General features: G+C 36.4%; 1 pseudogene; it reads right to left on the reverse strand.

Moving 5' to 3' along the window:
- Positions 1-10,009: 10,009 nt before the first annotated feature.
- Positions 10,010-11,937, reverse strand: LOC122144190 (annotated as a pseudogene).
- Positions 11,938-17,208: the final 5,271 nt, after the last annotated feature.

Below are 17,208 nucleotides of genomic sequence, written 5' to 3' on the forward strand. Positions count from 1 at the left end.
GCTAGGGAGCATTCAAAATAAACAAATAACGAATAAAAATTCAAGGATCAAAAGTTAAATATAATTTGCAATTAGTAGCGGCAATTCTTATTTCAACAGATTATTGGAATAAAATAATGTATTGTTCTTAACATTTTTATAAGTGTATATATACTTTTTATAATAACAGTTATATTTGATCTAGGTGCTTTTTTTCATATACTTAAAAACTATTATAAATCAATAAAATAAATTATTATAATATACTACATATATTATATATATATATACATATCTATATATACTAATATATATACTAGTACTATATAACTATAACCAATATATATATATATATATACTTATATATAATATACATATTATATATATATATTTTTAAAAATAATAGAATATATATATATATATAATAGTAGTCACTGTGGGAGCAAGTTGGAACTAAATGGGGTTTCAGGATTTTAAAAATTTCGACGCCTTTCATTTAAACTAGACCAAAATTTCCTCTCAAACCTTATATTTTTTAACCCCGCCTTGCTGGTGAAGTTTGCATGTCCCTTAAGCTTTCATGTGATGTGTATGTGTTGAGAGTTTTGTGTAAGCATGTGTATCACAATAACGTCACCTTTCCCACTGTAAACGCACCTGTGTAGACATCATCCACTACATAGCATGCCAGTTGTATTGTCATCACGATTTACCCCAACTACACTAGGAATTTGAAAAAAGAAGGGATAGTATGCGCGGTGGTTAGCGGTGCAAGGTGGTTGGCTTCATTGCTGGGCCAGTATCTGTGAGAAAAATTAGGGAGAATCCTTCTTTTGACGTATTCTATTTCTAGCATTAAGGGAATGCTGATGTAGCCTTTACAAAACACGCAAGAAAAAATGCCCATATTTAAAAACTCCTAAAAAGCTACCTATAAACCACACTGTCCTAGCTTCAGATGGGGGGTCCTTTATTTGTTATTATTACTACTTATCTGATGAGAGAAAAACTAGCACGTGTACAAGTCCGTTAAGGGAGCAGTGATGGTAACACTCCTGTCAGGTCCCCAAGGCAAGCAGATACAGAGAGAGCGAGTAGAGGAAGAAGATACAGATGACCGGAGAGAGAGAGAGACGAGAGAGAGAGAGATGCGGATAGCAAGGCGACGAGCATTCGAGATGGACTTTATTTATAGGACCACACCATGCAATAAGAAATTTAATTGAGTGGAAACTATGCAACATTGTTAAAGAAACAACCTATTTAATAGTTGTGAAATATGTTTTGATATGTTTCGGATTTATTATAATGATGAATTATTATTTATTGATTTTTGAGTTTCACCAATTTGTGTTTTGCTTGATATTTATTTGTAAAAGTCATTTTAACCATTGTATTGAAGCATTTTTGTTTTTTGCTCGTTTTTTACCTTTGGGCCAATGTAAAGTTTTTTTTGTGTTTTGTGAAAGGTGTTTTGTGAAAACTTGTTATGAAGCTGAAAGAAAACTGTTCATTCCACAAGCAATGTAATTTTTGTGGTTGACCTATTGACGTAAGTATCTTCATTTCCTAAATTTTGATATCTTTGTATAGGATAGTTATGGCAGTGTATGGTAGTATGTGTGCCATTTGCCATAACACCTGGGTGTGTTAGTGTGTGTGTGGTGTGTGTGGTGTGTGTGCCCATGGCTGCGTTGTGGTTGTGGTTGGTGTGCCTTTAGAGCTCTTGAGTCTGTAGTTTCACACATTGTGTTAGAGAGTTTGAGACTGTTGCAGGGAAAACAGGGAGGAGAGAGGGAGAGCTGATCAGAAGTCTTGTTCTTCACAAAATCTGAACTGGAAAGGGTTTCATTTAGGGGAAACAGTTTGATCAATCTACAGGCCAGGAATTTTTTTATGCACTTAAAACAAATGGCTTACTGCTCCCCTGGAGGAAAAACTAATGCTCGCTTTCTGGTTTATGTTTTGTTCCCTTTCAGGGCAGGTTTATATTACTCATCATTTCCAATAAATGATTGACATTTTGAAATATTCTTAATATAAATTAATTACATACTATAACACTAAATTGCCCCCGTGACATCAATTCAGACCCGTGCGTTCGTATCCTCAGAACACAGTTTGTTGGCTCGCCTGAATTGCAATGATGTCTCTTGTCTCGATGGGAAATCTGAACCCAAATCAAGGTCTCTTGAAAAGACTACTGACCCTGACTGGATTTTCCCCGGCCCAGGCTCTAAGCACTTAATATGTACTGCTTATTAAGTGATCTGAGGCTTCATTTTCTCAAAACCTCATGGGCATTCATCAGCTCCCAGCTCCTCCAGGAAAAATCACGGCCATCAAGCCCCCACAGTACGAGCTGTCGGTACACCGCAACATGGCACCAATTAAGGGCCCCTCTTCGTGTACCTCTCTGGACATTAGCCAGTAATGCCTATGTAACCCGATTCATTCGTTTAAGACTGTGCTTCACTTAAGCCATCAAAATGCCTTGAGTTGGCTGCAAACGAAAGATACCCACGCTAGCGAATTTATTTATGGCGCAGTAGGAAAGATAGGACCGAAAAATCTTAATGTAGAGTACGGAGTTGCAGCAACTCACACAATATATGTATTTCATGTTTCTACTTTGTTCCTTCATTGTCAAGCTTTTAGCGACTGAGAAGAAGAAAACTTGTTATTCAGCCTTTTTGACTACCCAGTTAATGGTGTCTATGTATGATTTCTCATCACACGGCGCTGGACGTTTCATGTTTCATCGTTTGTTTGTCAGTCAGTTTTTGCATGCAGGTTAATGCGGTAGTCCAAAACCTTTTTGAAAAATTGAAAACAAATGGTTTATAATAATAGTGGGTATTATAATTAATTCTGTAAGATTATTATTAGTTTTTTTAAGAAAGATGACATAGTGTGAGTTAAAGGCACCTTTTTTGTGCATTAAACACAACATGCTGTTCATTTCGTTCAAACTTTTTTTTAATTCATCATGCACATGTGACACTGAAAGATACTGCGGTTATAAAGCTGATTGATATATTCAGCTTTGCCCACTCACAACATAAAATAAAAACAGTTAAAACAGTTATTTTTAAACTCTAATATCTATTTTCACATTGTTTATTGTCATTTTGAATCAATAAAATGCAACCAGTGAAGCGCTGAGAACAAACCTTACCACAACCAAACTTTCAAAATGGTTAATTATGAGGAACATAAGGACGTTAAGTACGATTGGCAGCACGTAATTGAATGAATTGAAAAAAATCAGATTATCTTTGTTTTTTATTCTCGATTTGTAAACTAAAATGGGACACATTTACCCCACATTTTATTTATATTGAAGTCTCCAAATCCCATAAATGTTTAAATTTTATAAAGGATAATGTATTATATATTATATATAATATTTTTATTTTTAATTATTTTTAGTCCCACTGATTCTTTCTGTTAATGTGACAAAATTTTCCAGAATTTAGGCCATTTGAACCTGAACAGAATTGACAGAAAAGAGGAGACAGAAATTACGTCCCATAAGTCAAGCAGTTGCAATAATTAAGCACCAAAAACCAGCCGCTATAGGGATTCGAGAGTGGGTCAAGGCATGTGTGGTGGGGTGGTGTTGAGTGTTTGTTATCTGCTGCTTAGTGGAAAGAAAAAAACACTTCATATGGAAGCCCCTCCCCCACAAAAACAGTTCATCCTTAGAAGGACTGTTCCCCTATGGGCGACCTCATCAATCTCAAAGTCAAAGCCTGTGCAGCCAAACACAGACAGCAAAGACCTCAGGCAGACCGTCCGCAAAAGCATTACAATCTTTTAGGTGTGTTTTAGTTTGAAATCGGCAACTAAATCAAAAAGCAGCATTGCGAACTCATGTTATCTGTCCAAATACTGTTATTTCTGGTTGTGCACTATTAATAATTATCAAGTTAAAGATTAATGATTAATGAATGTATGTTATCCACCAAAAAACTGCTGTCACACTTTATTGATTTTGATATTCACATTACGTACGTTCTGATATCATACAATGATCACAAACATTACAGATACACCACAGGCACACAAGAGTGAGGAAAAGAGTGGCTTCTAAAACGAATGTTTTACCCCCAAACGGCACAACTGGCGCTGTGGAGGTGAACAAGGCCCACCCCCCGAAGGTACCCCACCCCGGCACCCCCCACCTCCAAATGTTCCGGGCAGTGATGCTTCGGGCCACAAAGGACCACTGTCAGCTCTCCATGTGCGAGAGAGCCCTAAACCCTCCACGCAAAAACTGCCATAATTGATATCACTATAACCACCAAGTGGCACCGGCGCCGGGCCATGCAAGTGCATGGATTGTGTGTACAACTAATGTCCACAGCTTGACCTTTCACAAACACTGTTTTCACTAATCAGAAACCTTTTTAAAATGCCTTCCTACATCTTGATCCTGAATGTCTGCTTGAAATAGATAGTTTGTAGCAAAATGAGGATGTGTTGGCCTCCTACGTGACCTCAGAGAATATTGTTTTTTGAATGACTGTTTCATAATCAGATTAGGAACATTAAAAACGCATTAGTGTGTTGTCCCTCCGATATGATATTATGTTCTTATATTAACACCTCAGCACATGTTGGGAAAACCTTGATGGAATTCATATTAATGGCATTAAATTTTATATACACAAAACATGGCCCAAAAGTTTAAAATTGTGTTGTACACATTGTTTTTGAGGGGGCGAAGAAGAAGTATTTTTATGTACAACCAAAGCTGCATTATTTGATCAAAAATACAGTAAAAAAAAATATGTGAAATACGGTTATATTTTAAGAAAACTGGTTTCTGTTTCTCTATATTTTAAATATAATTTAAGGCCTCTTCATTGTCCCATGATCCTTCAGAAATCAATATGCTGAGTTGATGCTAAAAAGTATTATTATGTATTTTATTTATGCGCAGTTATTAATAATGGTTCTTAATATTATTCTAATTAAATCAGTTTGTTGTTGATGTTGTTTTTCCTTTGATGAACAGAAATTTCAACAACAGGTAAAAAACTGTATGGTTATGTATAAATGTCGTTTAATTCTGTCATTTTGATCTCATTTTATTTGTCCCCCGTTCTGATCAACAGTCTTGATCTGTCTTGTGATAGTTTCTCTTTTGTCTTCGTTTTTCTTTCTTTCTTTCTTTTCTTTCTTTCTTTCTTTCAAACTTGCTTACCACCCAAACCATCTTTCTTAATGGTAATGTATCAGGGTTTAACACACACACACACACACACACACACACCACACACAACCACACCCCACACACGAAGGTACACACACACCAACACACACACCAATTATAAATAATTAACAAGAAAAAACAGTTTTCAGCTTTGCTATTAATAAGAAATGTTTCTTTAGAAGCGCATCAGCATATTAGAATGAGTTCTGAAGATCATGGAGACACTGAAACTGGGAGTAATGATGGCTGAAAATTCAGCCTTTTCACAAGAATAAAAACAAAATTTTAAAAAATATATTCAAATAAATTTAAAAACAGTTTTTATATTCTAATGATATTTTCACAATATTAGTGTTTTTTGCTGCCATCGTTCTTCAAATAAAATGCTACTGGTCAGCATAATTTACTGTACTTGTACATTTTTTTCAAAAAAAAAAAAAAATGATTACAAACACTTTTGACACGAAGCTGTTACATTTTGTTTTAAAACTTGTAAATGACTCTGTGTTTCTGCTAAGAAATTAAAGTCATCCATGTTTTTTGAACGACGTTGAAGTGAAAAAACTTCAATTTTTGGGGATGAACAATCGCTTTTTATTCAAGCCCTGCATCACCTGTAAAGTTTTTAACCATCTATCTCCTCACCCCTTTCTCACCCCTCAACCCCTCTCCTCTCGTTTCTCTCTCTCTCTCACCCAGCGTTCGGGTTCACTATGGTTTACTCCCCATAAGCAAGCCCTCTTTTTGCAACACTAAACTGTGCAGTACATCACAACTATCAACAAACAACCAAATGCTCCCTGACCCTGGCCAGCGGGGACAGCTGGCGTGTCTCATCACTGTTATCAAGGAACGTTAAGCAAGGGTAAACATCATCCTGGAACATGGAGGGGGCTCTCCTGCTTACTCACCTCACCTCTGTTATGCTCTGAATAATGAATTTCGCCTGCGCTTGTTCAGTGTTCAATCATGTGGTGACAAAAAACACAATAGAGACACCACAGGGACATTGATGCCACTGAAACAGCATGCTGAAAATATGGGGTTGTACTTCTTTTATGTTTTTTCTTTCTGGAGATTGAGGTCAGGGAAAGGGTCAAGGCTAAATATGGCATCCCTGGCTTCAGTCCGACGATTTTCTCAGGTCTCTATCAGAAAAAGATCATTATTCAACACACATGAAAACGCGTATAAAATAGTACGCCAAATAAAACGAAAAACTAGTGGGATTGATACGCAAAAATGGACCTTTGGCGTGCATATAATAGCGCATGTGTTTGGCATGCCGATAATACGCAGTTTTCGCGTCGCCTATAATGACGAAAAATTTTAATCTTGCATTAATTCTTTTAAGCAAGATTAGTGCTATGGCATAGCCTAACTATGAAGAATAAAAAGATCCATATTTTTGTACAGAATGGGACTGTGCAAATGATGACAGACTCCAAAAATAATAACCAAATTGAACAAATGGTATTGTGACGGGGGAAAAATAAGATTCTTCGCTCTTTCTTCTTTTCAGATTGGGGGGACATTTAACATGGGTGTTAAAAATCATTTCCTATAATATTACACTAAGACCAAGCCTTTTATGGCCCTAATGCATTAGGTGAGAAGTTGACAGGAGACGGAATCATGTTTATGAAAAGATAAATGAAGGGTTCTGGACAACCGCACGAAAACAAAAAGGAATAAAAAAACACATAAAGACAACTTAATCGTAGTTGAATTTAGCTATCTTATCAAGTCCCATTAAAGCTGCGCACAAAATTCTTTTTTCATGTTGTCACGTTGTTATTCCAGTGGAATTATTCATTAGGATCGCAAAAATACATATTAAATTCGAATGATGTAGACAACAAAGTGCATTTTGGCACGATCTGAAGAGAAGAAGACAATTAAAACAGGCTTCTCTACAGAAATGCCTCATAAATGTTTATAGCGTGCATTTGATTGCGCTTCAGTGCGTAAGAACCGAAGATGATTGTCTGCTACTGATCCATACACCAAAAATGGTTCTAATAGATGCATAATAATACATAAATAATAATAATTTAGCACAGTTATTAGTGTTCCACTTGTTTTTTAGGTATTAATACTGGTTATAACAACCAACAACAACAACAACAATAATAATAAAATAATAATAATATGGCAGTCGACAACATTATTCATCAGTAGGCCTACCACAATAAAAACTGAAAAGGTCATTTTTGCCAGTTTCAAAACGGCTAGAACCTCGACCTGAAGTAGAAACTTGGTATCATCGAAAAAAAAACAGCAGTCTTTATGAGTTCCAAGTCTAAGAAATAAATAATTAGAATTTAAAATCTGCCACTGGAGGGCAACAAAGGAAAAAGCTTTACTTTTTTTTTGCTATGGAACGACACAAGCGCAGAACGTTTGTCGACTGTGCGCCGGGAGCGTTTCTGTTTGTGGGGTTCGAAAAGTTGAGTTTGAATTTGGAACCTTACTTTAAGGTCGATTTTCGAAGAACGACTCATATTGTAAGTATAGGCTATATAGTTCGACCAAGTGTTTTTTTGTACACCACTGATGTTCCGTCGTAATGGCCATTGAGGTTTGGTTTCAGAGATTCAGAGAAGTCGCTTAAGTGCAAAAAAAAAACTGTCGTATAAGCATTGTTTGGACCTATAGAGGATAGTTCATCGTGTACTGGCAGATATTTATGAGATTCTTGAAAGTTCAGGGAATAAGGCCGCGCAGAACAGATTCGGTGGATTTGAGTGCAAGTGCAATGAGGCGCGTGAGTGCAGAGGCTTTAAGAGAGAGAGAGACGAAGACGTGGACGTGACCATACTTTACAGCCAAGTATGGTGAACCCATACTCAGAATTTCGTGCTCTGCATTTAACACCCATCCAAAGTGCACACACACAGCAGTGAACACCACACACACCGTGAACACACAACCCGGAGCAGTGGGCAGCCCATTTATGCTGCGGCAACCCGATAGAGACATTGCAAACGCTCTATACATGGGCTATGGGAAATGGAAGTGCCAGCTTACAGTTTACACTAGGTTTTTGTCCATGATTTGAGCTGAAGTAGCACATTTTTTTGACAACATTATGGTCAAATTGGTCAAAAATAATTGAAGTAGCTGCCCAAAGGGCATTAAATATATGGGTGCCAAATGATTTGTCTTAAAAGGGATAGTTCACCCCAAAATGGAAATTCTGTCAGAGTATCCCTTTAATTTTCCATTTTTGGGTGAAACTGTCACTTCAAAGGAACTGATTTCTTGTTCTTCATCAAGTGTAAACTGCCAATGAACATTTGGATCAGTCTTATTTTCTGTGGTTTTATTCTCTGTTTTCTGAATGATGAGGCAAATGGGGTAACATAATGGATGAATTTCTCAAAAAGAGTACATTATACAGTTTCTACTTGTTTCAGCATCTACAAGTTTCTATAGTAATATTACACATTTCTTCTCTCTTTTCTCCCTTTTATTGATATTTTGAGTTTGAGAACATTGGTCAAGTCATTAACCATCTTCACGCACTTCGGTCCACAAAGAACTTCTAGAAAACCAAACTAGGTTAGACAGAGAGAGAGAGAGCACAAAGCTGGAACTGATACAGAACCTAAATAAACAGAGAAACCGTTCTCCTGCACTGTAACGACCAACTGCACCAGCAACATACCCAGCTAGACGCATACCATTAGAAGCACAACAAATGGGTAAAAACACACACACGCCACACAATTTACAGGCCTATGTCTTCTGTACATCTCTGTCTCCCAAGATTACAGACTATTCAATGTGTTCTACAAGAATTTAAAATTGAAGCATTTCCATTCACTGCAGCAAAAGAGACAATCCAATTTGCTCAGCTAAAGACCACAATCTGTAACACTTATCAGATGATCACACGTTTACAGGAAAGTCTCTGTGGGCACTGAAGACACTTCAAGCAGTTGAAAATGGCGAATAATGCAAAAATACATTCTGGCAACCTTGAATGAATCATTATTTATTGTTGATATGATTTTTAAAACTAATATGAGCTACAGTAATGTTCTAAAAAGTCATCACACAGCAATGTGTGGTCAAAATGTGACAGGCAAGCATACGTTTTTTCAAAACTGCTTTGGTGAAAAACTCATGTTTTTGTAATTTTCCCTCCAGGTACATAAATATTTTCAGCTCGTGAGAGCTATAGATGATGAACTGAAGTTCAACATTATGGCAAGGCCGAATCGAACTGAAGAAATGACAGCGGAGATTAAGACCCAATCTCTGAAAGTTGTATATCCACTGAAAATGGACCAGATGTGCCTAAGCTATATAAAAATCATCATCTGGCCACCCTTGAGGATCTTGTACAGGATTGTTTGTGCACTGGGGTGGGAGGGACACCAGGAATATTGTCCAGGGACATGGAGATTAAAATGATGTTTAATTAAAAGGGTTTCCTCTTTAATAATCAATGAAATATTATTATTGGATTCCAGATATGGTGAAATATCAAAACATAATCACTGGATTCAGATGTCTTCATTTCTTCCTCCCTATACTGTGTAGGCAGCAGCGATGGAGCCTGTTGTCTTCTATAAACTGGAATACACTACACTTTAAAATCTGAAAAGATTTGCAAAACTCAGGCCAAATATCTGGTTTAAAAACTGTACAGGGTATATTTCAGAGGAATGTGAAACACTTGAACTTGAATTCTTCATGAGTCTCACAGTAACACAGTGTTTTTTTTTTCATTTCATTAATCTAATAATGTAAAATTATATTGTGATTTATCTTGCACTATGCTTCATGTCTTGCTTTCTTTCATTTCCCTTTTTTTCCCCTTTCCTTTCTTTCCCTTTCTTGGGTTTTTGCGTTGGCCTTCATGGCCTTGCGCACACAAAAGCCTCTCCAGTGGGCCTGAATGACAGTGGCAGCTTTGGCTCTGCATCTCTCTTTCTCTTTCCTGTTGTTCCCTCTGCTTCTGAGCCTCCTGTCGCTCCTCCATAATCTGGGAGTACTCCAGGTCCAGAACTGCAGAATGTTCCTCCAGCACTCTCAGCTCTGCCATGTCTGCTTCATACATGCGTGGTCATTTCCTCCAAATCTGTCTAGATACACATACAAAATCAAATGCACATGTGCATAAAAACAACAACATTGACATTTTTAAATACATTTACACAGTGACAAATTAATTGGGAAGTAATTTGAATGTTCCGGTCACACACATTCAAACAATTATTTTATATGTTGATGTATTTGCTATTAAAACATGAAGATGGGGTGTGACATATTGAATAAATGTAAATTATTCCTGTGATTGGCAAAGCTGAATTTTCAAACATCATTACACCAGTCTTCTGTGTCACGTGATCTTTCATAAAATCATCATTTTAATATACTGATTTGGTACTCAAGAAACATTTCACATTATTATTATTTTTGTGGAATCTATCATATTTTTGTTTCAGAATAAAGAACAGCATTTATTTTATTCTTTTTGTAACAATGTCTTTGCTGTCACTTTTGTTCAGTTGAGTGCTGAGTTAAAGTTTATATAGTTAAAAAAGAAAAATTATCTTAAAAAATCATACTGAGCCCAAATGTTTGAACGGTATCTGAGAATGAAACTGCATCAACATAAGTAAATGTCAGATTAATGTCTACCTGTTTCTCTCCAATTTCAGTATCATATTTCTGGATCCAGTTCTCAATCTCTGTTTCCTCCTTGTATTTTTTTCTGCAAATCAAAACCAGCAACATTCACAACAAAATAACTATACCCACGCACACTGAATTATACTTAAATGTGCATAAATACACCTTTTGTAGTGCCAGTTCTCTCTCTCTGTCCTCTGCAGTCACATTATTGAGCTGTGCACTCAGGTTGACTGGCCTCCTGCTGCAAACGAGCTCTCTTCCCCTCTGAAGTTTTTGTGTCTGATTGGCTCTGTTTCTCAGCATCCTGTTGAGTTCGGACACGATGAAGTCCTCCAAACCTTTTTCCATCTGATGCAGTGAGTTTTCTCAGCTGGTGCACTTTATTATTCAACGTGGAGATCTAAATAGGAGTTTAGAGTCAGAGAAAGTAGTTTGAAGAACTCATTCATTTTGTCAACTTTAGAACTTTTTTTGTTTCTTATCATGCTGCTGACCTCTGTATCCTTGTCTTTTATTGCACTGGCAACCTCTTTTTCCAGTGAGTATATTAACTTCCTGGTTGGCAGAGTGACGTAGACTGACTTCAAGCATCATCTCTCTGCGTTCTCTCTCCTCTGCAGGTGTAGTGAGAAGCCTCTCCAAAACAATCTCTCTCAAATCACACAGGCCATCTTTCAGTTTCTGAGTTCTCCATCTCTCCCCCTGGGTGGGGTTCTATGCCTTTTAGCACCTCCCTTGTGGTCGGAGTTGCCTTAAGTAGCCGCATAATGTTGATGAAAGGAGTCCTGAACTGCTTTTGTTGATTTGGCTAATTGTTCCTTAAGTTCAATTTGCTCAAAGCTCGCGTCAAGCACAATAGCTTGGTACTTTTTCCCCAAGCCTCTGGTGCTCTTTCAGGGCATGGACCACCTCTTCTCCAAGACTCTGGTAAAGTGCTTCTGTAGAGCTCAGCAAAGTGGGTAGAAGAGAGACTATCTCCATCTGATGAATGCTCTCATCTAGTACCCCAAATATAAGCTTTGCTTCCAGAGATGACAGTTGGTCTTCCTGGAGGGGTTGATGGTCTTTAAGTAGTCTGCTTTAGTTTTGTTTGGGAAGGGTGGCTGCATCTGATAGTCTGTCTTCAGGAGGGACGGCGTCTGATTTTGAGCCCATCATTAGAGGTTTCTATGATTGTGAGAGAGAAAACTATTCAGACATCAAATAATTTTTGAAACATTAAAAAAGGTGAAAATGTCTCTGAAAGACGTAGTAGGCTATTTGAATACAGAAGGGAGAACATATAATAGTCTGAATCCTTAAAGTTTACTTAAAACACATTAAAAAATGCAATTCATACAAAAAATTTCAAATTAATTTTTATATTTTAAAATAGGCTAGGCCTACATTTTACACGATTTTAAAAAAGATATTTGTAGGGAATTGTAACTTTTTTTTTTTTTTTTTAAATGACTAACACCAATATGATTACAAAGCTTACATGGGTTTTCAAATATATATTTTTAAATATTTCTCGATTTTATCGTATCGGCCATTTCTATTTATATTCCTATTCATTGCTGACAAAGAAATACTTTGCGCGTAACATCTAAATGTCTAAATAACCCATAAACAATAACCATTTGCTCTCCTTGAACATATCGTACATTACCGTGTTATTATTCATGTTTGAAGAACTCTGTATGCATCATGTAAACACACTCTGATGGTTATGTATACCAGTTGCTGTGACAACCGCTGGCATGACATTATGATCCCAGTGACTCTAGCAACAAACAAAATAAGAAATCTCATCCATGATTTACTTACACATGTATATAGATACATTTTCCCTGCATGTATTTCATAAACCTCATATTATCATTGAATGTCTTAATATGTTTGGCATGAGACACAATTTCACTCCGTGGCTTTTATTGTGACACTTCAGCTGTTCTATCCCTGCGGCCAAAAATGACCCTGTCGTAAAAAGACGTAACGTCAAACTCTCCTGCTTGACGGCGGCGGTTCATTTATTTATAATGTTACAAACTCGATTAAATCGCAATTTTATGCTTTCGAAAGTTAAGTTCTCTTTTAATTAGTTTGGAAATACCCAATATGCGTTGCGCTTGCGTTGGTATTGTAATAACAGGCGAAGATCATGACGTAACTTAAACAGATAGGCTCTGTTTTTACTCAAGATGCCTTCAAAGTACGTTAGATTCCAAAGATTATCATAAACAATGTCCATCACATATGCGGAATGATATCTAAACGTTTTTATTTTATTTTTTATTCTTTTCACTAACATTTATATATATATAAAAACAATAATAAAGCGTCAACAATAAAAACAGCTAGCTAGTTTAACTGATTATCTTAAAACTCCACAGACATCGCTGTCATGTTTACAGATGTTAGCACGTTCATCGTCGAGCGGAAGCGATGACACCTGTTTTCCGGGTTTTGTCAGGTGACTTTTTGACATGTACCCTATTATGATTCGTTTTAACTTACACCGTCAAAATTTGATTTCAAACACATTTTAGCATAAGCTCGCTCAGTTTTCTGAACCGGTTTCTGTAACTCGTGTCGTGTGTTCAGTGTTAAAGTTTTTTTCTGCAGCACCGAAAGGTTAGTTTTTTGGCCAAACAGTCCTCTGTGTGCCCTTAAACTGCGGTCCTCTGATCGCGGGATGGCGGAGGGGGGACGACGACGTGCCGCTGATTCTGACCTGGGACGAGACGAGCAGCGGGCCTGCTGGAGGAAGATGAGAGTGAGTAGACTGTGATATTCAGCTGACGCTTATGATGTTGGGTGACCTGCAGTTACCTGAGCTTCACTGCTGGCAGAGCAGGACAGTGTGCGGGCCAGGGCCATTCTGGGTGCAGCAGCAGCACCCTTCTGTCAGTCTCCGAGCCTGAGCTGTCAGATAATGAGAAGGACCCAAATATATAGATGCCATGGTGAAGCATCTGCATATTTTTTTAGTTTGGCATTATAAAAAACATGTTGTTTCAAAGGTTCAAACAATTGACTTGAACCTTTCAAATCTATCTATATGTGTGTGTGTGTGTGCTAATGTATATATATATATATATATATATATATATATATATACACACACACATACTACCAGTCAAAAGTTTGGGATCAGAACGATTTTACAGGAGTTTCTTATGGTCATCAATGCTGCATTTATCAAAAATACAGGGAAAAAATTAATATTGTGAAATGTTATTATGATGTAAAATAATTGTTTTTCTATTTTAGTATACATTAATGGGCAGTCGTGGCCTAATGGATAGAGAGTCAGACTTGTAACCCGTGGGTTCGAGTCTCAAGTCCGGCAGGGATTGTAGGTGGGGGGTGTGAATAACCAGCGCTCCTCTCCACCCTCCAATACCACGACTGAGGTGAGACCCTTGAGCAAGGCACTGAACCCCCCCACTGCTCACCAGACGCCGCAGCAATATGGATGGTGTGTGTGTGTTCACTACTGTGGTGTGCACTTGAATGGGTTAAAATGCAAGAGCAAAAATTCCGGGTATGTGTCACCATACTTGGCCACACGTCACTTCACCTTCACTTTCACTTCACTTCACTTCACATTAAAATCTAATTTATTCCTGTGATTGCAAAGCTGAATTTTCAGCATCATTACTGCAGTCTTCAGTGTCACATGATCCTTCAGAAATCATTCTAATATGCTGATTTATTATCAGTGCTGGAAACTGTTGTGCTGCTTAATATTTTTTTGGGACCTGTGATACTTTTTTCAGGATTCTTTGATTAATAAAAAGAGTAGAAAAAAAGAAAGAAGAGCATTTATTTAAAATAGAAATCTTTTCTAACAATGTACACTACAGTTCAAAGTTTTGGGGGTCAGTAAAATTTTTTTTTTTTTTTTAAAGACATTAAAACTTTTATTCAGCAAGGATGTGTTAAATTGTGATAGCAAACGTGTTTAGATTGTTAGAAAAGAGTTTATAATGATATTAATTTTTTTTTTTAGGTAGTTTTTTTTGAATTAGTTTAATGTGTTTTTTTAGTTATTTTTTGTTAAATTAGTAAAAAGTGATAAAGAAATTATTTTATTGATAAATTCTAATAATAAATCAGCTATTAGAATAATTTTTTTTATGGATTATGTGACAAGTTTATACTGTAGTAGATGGCTGATTGAAAATCAGTATTGCATCACAGAAATAAACTTATAATTTAAAGGATATTAAAAAGAAACCCGTATTTTATCTTGTGATAACATTTTGCAAGATTACTGTTTTTTTTTTCTGTATTTTTGATCAAATAAATGCAGCCTTGATGAGCATAAGGGACTTCTTTAAAAAACATTGCTAGTCTTAATGATCTATCTATTATATATATATATATATATATATATATATATATATATATATATATATATTTGGGTGGTCAAATGATGCGGTTTAATCACATCCAAAAAAACGTTTTTTGATTTACATTATATGTGTGTATACTGTGTATATTTATTATGTATATATAAATACCCACACATACAGCATATATCTTGAAAGTATTTATATATATATATTATATATATATATATATATATATATATATATATATTATTTTTTAAATTTTTTTATTTCTACTTATTATATTTATTTATATATTTTTATATTTATATTAACATAATTGGTATTATATATACGTATTTTAAATATATTCAACAAACATATTTTTCTTAAATATATTCATGGCATGTGTGTGTACAGGAATGTTTGATCATTAGATTTTGCCGAGATACTACAGGGCCCTGATCGACAGAAACCTGATATTTAACCCTCATTCTCCTTGATTGTGACCACAGACATGCATAATGTGACAGTGGGGAAGGCACGATGGCCATTTAATAGTGTGAGTTCCAAACACTGACTCTAGAGGGCTCTGCAGTCAAGCCTTTTCGTCATTGTTTGACTGCATTGTTGACATTGCTAATTGCGCTGGGAGATGATTTGTGGACCTTCTGCATAGGGCAGAATAATTTATAGTTTTAGTAGAGCGGGCTGTTTTTCCTAACACTGCTTTGAAAAAAAAAAAAAAAACGTGGAAAACTGTATCTAATACAGAGGAATTTGTTGAGAGTGAGTTTACAATTTCATTAGTGTTTATAAGAACAGTGATGTCAGTGCTGGAGTTTGAAGTTTATGATGCTCAGCTGTGTTCACTGCGGCTGTCATCGGTGGCGGATCATTTCATTGAGGGTGCTAGATTTAAATCCATGATGTCATCAAATAAAACATCTTTGGTTTGATTACTTTTGTTTGAAAATGATTATTCCACCTACAACAAATTGTAAAAAGAGAAACTTATTTTTATGTAGAAAAAAGTCAATTGGATGTGTGGTTGAAATTGTTATTGACAATTTTCTTCGTGTTATTTTTTAAATCATAATGATTTTTATACATTATTGACAATCCAGATTTGACTTGGAAAATGAATAAATGATTCTAGTCATAAATTATATCAGATTTACAGATATCTTTTGTTTTTTAGTAAAAGGCCTCTTTTCACAGCTGAGTTAAGGCTGCTCTGTGCCTGCCAAAAATTCAGTGTAACAGACAGACTCAGTCATGCTTGCCCTCCTAGTATCAAATTATACAGCTGCAGTTTTTGTGGTAAATGCATTTATGCCACCTCTGGAGCAGCAAAAAAACTGTGTCACTGTGTAAATGCCACATTAGAAGAGCGTGTGTGTCACCTTTGCCATGTAGATTTAATGACACAAATCTACATGCTGTGTCATTTGTAGATAGTTCATTTGAGAGACACTTTTGGAATCACTGAGGAGATGCTGCGCACCCTAGTGCTATTGTGTGGTATTGTATGTTGCTGAAAATATTAACAACCATTATATGACTCAACAACCAATAGGCCTATATTACTACTTCCAGACCCTTTTTAGGGAGGAAACACCATGTAGTACTGTCACTTTAAGAGTGAGTTTCCCAACCCCAATGGTTATGTGTTTAAGTGTCCATTACAGTAGTATACCAGCCTTTGTACCACACACACACATACACACACACACACCACACACACACCACCACACACACACACACACACACACACACACACACACACACACACACACACACACACACACACACACACACACACAACACACCACACACACACACACACACACAGTTAAAATGCTGTGTCAGCCTGTATGACAGATACAGCGCTGGTTGTGGCCCCCGTCCTCCATCCATCCTGCATGCACACGGTCCTGTGGCCTTGTGTCAAAACTGTTTGGTTGTGATGAGAGCTGGATGTTTGAATATTTGGAGCATCTGAGTGTAAAATGTGGCTCACTTTTTGTGAGTTGGCAT

The sequence above is a fragment of the Cyprinus carpio genome, unplaced genomic scaffold (assembly GCF_018340385.1).
Source record: "Cyprinus carpio isolate SPL01 unplaced genomic scaffold, ASM1834038v1 S000006615, whole genome shotgun sequence".
In the NCBI taxonomy this organism is placed as follows: Eukaryota; Metazoa; Chordata; class Actinopteri; order Cypriniformes; family Cyprinidae; genus Cyprinus; species Cyprinus carpio.